This window comes from Nelumbo lutea, chromosome 3 (assembly GCF_056320005.1).
Source record: "Nelumbo lutea isolate HS-2025 chromosome 3, American lotus-T2T, whole genome shotgun sequence".
Lineage (NCBI taxonomy): Eukaryota > Viridiplantae > Streptophyta > Magnoliopsida > Proteales > Nelumbonaceae > Nelumbo > Nelumbo lutea.
In genome coordinates, this window is record NC_142686.1 from 86686359 (window position 1) to 86690818 (window position 4460).

Sequence of the window (4460 nt, forward strand, 5' to 3'; positions counted from 1 at the left end):
CTATAAGATTTGAATCCGAATTGGAATAAGCTGAAATGGGATTTTATTCCAAGAGAACCCTCAAATGGGGGAATTCCATTCTAAAAAAATAGGAATAAGAATGGGATTTCAATTCTGCTCAATTAAATATTTGCAATTGGAATTCTGATTCCGACTCTACACCCCTATTGTCACAAATCAAATGGGCTCTTCACAGGTGTTAAAACAAATAGTGGCAAGAGTTTTATCACAGTATCAATTGGGCCAAGTTGTACCAAGTCTAACCTAAATAATTTTGGGTTATTTGTTATTAGATAAGTTTCTGTTAATTTTTATTATTTATCTTAATTTTTATGATTTTTATCGCATTCTATTAATTTCATTACCTTAAATGTGATGCATGGGCTTTGTCAAGTGACATTTAGACAGATGTCTTAGGCATCTTTAATTGAGCAAATCTGAGCCCTATCCAACTTAGCATCATTATTGGGTTGTGTATTGTTTCATAAACCAAAAAAACGAAAATCTAGAAGAGATTAAGGAGAGGGAGTTACTATTCTATTAAGTTAAAATTAAATTTTGTTGTTTTAATTAAAATATGTTTTTATTAATTTGTATGAATTTTAACTAATAAATAGTTTTTGCTAAGTCTATTAACAATTTTTATTGTTTTTCATTATGTCATTTTATTAATATTTTAAATTTTATTTTTATAATTTTTGTAAAACTAATTATACTAACTTTACAATAAGTTTAGGAAACTAAGTTATTTAACAAGTTAATCGTGTAAAGTAAGTTATTGATTTTTAATTTTCCCTTATTTTTCTTTTTCAATTACTTTATGTCTTTTAATGTTTTCTCAATAAACATTACTTTTAATATATTAAATTTTTCTCTTATTTTAACATATTTTTAAAAATTAAATTTCATTTTTTTCAAACAATTTCCCTTATTTTATCATTTTTTGTCTATTAACAAAATTATAAATATTTTTTGATATCTTCCCTTTTCTTTTTTTTTTCTATTATTTTCTATTCAACAAATTTATTTTTTAGTGAAAATTTCCCTTATTTGCTCTTCTTGTTTTAAAAATAGCATAATTGGATCGAACCAATCAATCCAGCTCAATATGAACCAACAATTAAAGCTAATAAGTGGACAGTTTTCAAATGTTCAAATTACTTGACCCTACTCTTTTTTTTTTTTTTTTTAGAATTGCATAATTAGGTCAAACTGATCATATTCAACCCTACTCATCTTTTTTAATCAGGTCGAACTGATCAAACCAAATTGGTCCAATTTGGTTGCTTTGATAATTGAAGCTAATAGGTTGGATGATTTTCAAGTATTCAAATAACCTATCCATGAACTTTTATCTTCTTGATACATAGCAACTTTTAGACCCCTCGTTCATTTTTTTTCCTACTTTCTACTTCTCCTAGGAAATTGACAAAGTTAGGGAAACAACAATTCATGCTCATAGAAATTAAGTTCTTCTACTTTCTACTTTGAAAAATTAAGTTTGCTGCAATTGAGCTATATAAGATAAAGGAGACGATTCATGTTTATAGAAAATGTTATTAATAATGATTTTTTACATAATTTATTAGCAACAAACTTTTTCTAAAAATATAACAAAAAATATTTTATTGAAAATTAAACTAATATTTTAACAAAAATGTCAATTAATAGTGTTTCTAATATTTATTTAAAGATATACTTCTAAAAATTTATAGAACAGATTTGATAGACCAAACTGGATCAATCAAGATTTGTTTGAGTCAATAAGTAAATAAATCAGGGTGATCACATTTTGGGTTATGTAATGATGCAATCCATTAGAGTCACCTTCTTGACCCATCTTCTTGTTATAATGTTTGATCAATGAACACAATATCGTTTCAACATCAAAACAAATAGTGATGTGTTGGCCCCAAATGACCCATGGAGAGAAAAAAATATATAATTAAAATATTAAGATACTATTTATAATTGTAATAAGATTTTAATTAATTATTAAATTTTATTGCTTTGCTTTTATTATTTGTATTGTTGTATTATTTATTTTTCTCTTATTTTAGATATTTTTACTCGTATTATTTCAAATTTAAGTTTTAATTTAAACGTTAATATTATACATTGATGAAAAATTAAATGCATGTATATGGAAGGTGGAGAAGATAAATAGAGAAATATATAGAGAATGAGAGATAGGAGGAAAGAAATTAAAAGAGATGTTGGAATTAGATGGTCTATTGAGCATGTGAGATAGATTAGAAGGAAGTTTTAGTGGTGGCGAAGATAGTCAGGAAGAAATTTTAGGAAGGGAGATGATTTAGATGATTAGGAGAAATTTTAGGAATGGAAATGGTTTAGATGATTAGGATCAAGAGAGAGAGAGAGAGAGTTAAGGAGGAAGCAAGAAAAGGGGGAAGGGAGAAAAGGAGAGCAAGGGCGACGTAGACAACCTTGCTTTATAAATACACTAGTTGGACCCCATGTGATGCATGGGAAAATTAAGGGATTAAAAATCTTTGTACAATTCATACCAATAAAAAAACTAATACAAGAGACAATAGATTTATATAAGTCAACAATGACATATTAAGTTTGAAATTAATTAGATAAGTTAAGTTAATGTGGTAATTTAATTAGATATATTAATTAGGTTAATTATGTAATTAATTATAAAAGAAAATAAGGGTTCATACGTGCTTGAAATAAGGGATATTCCTAAAACGCTTATGCACTCAAATGCCCATGTTTATTCAATGGGGACACACGTCAAATGATAGAGTGGGGATTAGTTGTTAGTTTGTTCTAACTACAATCACCACTTTCCTCTACGATATTACTACGTGTTGTGTGCAAAATGTTTTTGAAAATCTTGCACGCTTTTATCCACATTTCTCCATGTTGTGTCTCTATGACACTGCCCAAAATCGTGGCAAATGGGTGGGATGGATCGGGTTGGGTGATGTTAGACAGTTATGCTCTTAGCTCCAATCAGATTGGTGTATCTTTTGATATTTATTGTAAATAAATAAAAGTACATAATTGATTCATGTCAGTATGGTGTGTTTTTCTGTAATACCCTTAAATTGGACACTTATGAGACTCGTGTTAGTTTAGAATCTTCACATCCGTTGCATAGATCTAGGAGATTTATCCTACCAAGGCTAACACTGATGTGCCGCCAAGTTGATTGGGGTGGCTTGTCTTAGTTGCTAGGGTGAGACCTGAGATACATGCAGTGTGGGTTTTCTTAAAACCCTGAATCAGACCAAATTCCAATATTGCCCTGAACCTTAGAGACAGATGGGCAAAACTGGAATGTTACACCTGACCCCTAGACTAGATTATGGTATTGCACTAGGTGTCGGATTGGGTTGTCTTTGATATGCCAATTAGTGAGATCCTTAGAGATGGTCAAAACTTGGGTATGTTGGGACAATCCGAGAATTCACTTGAGTGGGTGATCATAGTGACAGGATCAGCCCCTTTGTCGGACAAAGTGAATGATCGGGGAATGCACTCTCTTTGATAGAAACCTAAACTTCCGGCAGTTGATTTCAAACGTCGAAATTTGTTTTTGCAAAATATATTTATATAGAGATAAACATATATATATATATATATATATATATATATATATATATATATATATAGTTATGATTTCAAAATATTTACAAAAAGGTTTTAATTCCCAAGATTCATGTGAGTAGAGAGTGCAACATTGTTCCTTGCAACCGAGGGAGAGGTCCTCTCTTGTCGGGCAATGTTTGATCATTATGTGCAGAAATGTTAAGTGTAAGACCATTGAGGGTAATACCTAATGGGCTAATCTTGCATCTGCCGACAATCCTTGGATTTTCATAAGGTGGCTGGACCCAATGACCATTTAGTATAAATGTTGGGTCCATTAAGAGTCCATGGTGATGACTCAGGGGTTTACTGTCTTTTACAATGAATTTAATCAGAACTTATAACAAAGGTTGGGTTGAACCCATGTGACTGATGTGTAGATCAATGTTTGGGTCCCACGTTATACAAAGAGAGCCAACTGGACAACAGGTTAAGGGGTAAGTAAACACATAATCTTAATGGGCCTAAAGCCCAATTCGAACTGGGTTTAAATTAGTTAATTAAAAAGAGACAAGATCTGATTTATAATCTGATTAGGATTAGCTGAAAGGATAAGATAAGTCTTATCCATTCAAGAGTCTAGATCCAAATATCAGATTTGGATCAAGAAACTCTCTCATAATTAGATTAGGAGGCTGATCCAAAGAAGACTATAAATAGAGGGTAAATTCCTCGATTTTAACACATAGAAACTTGCAGAATTCTCTCCTATTCTTGCCATCCCTACCCAGTTCGATCTCCTCCTGAGGAATTGATCAAAAAAAGTTCTTGATATTGTTCATTGGCTAAAGAAACAATTTCAAGACGTGCTCACCAACCCCTGCTCGATTCTTTCT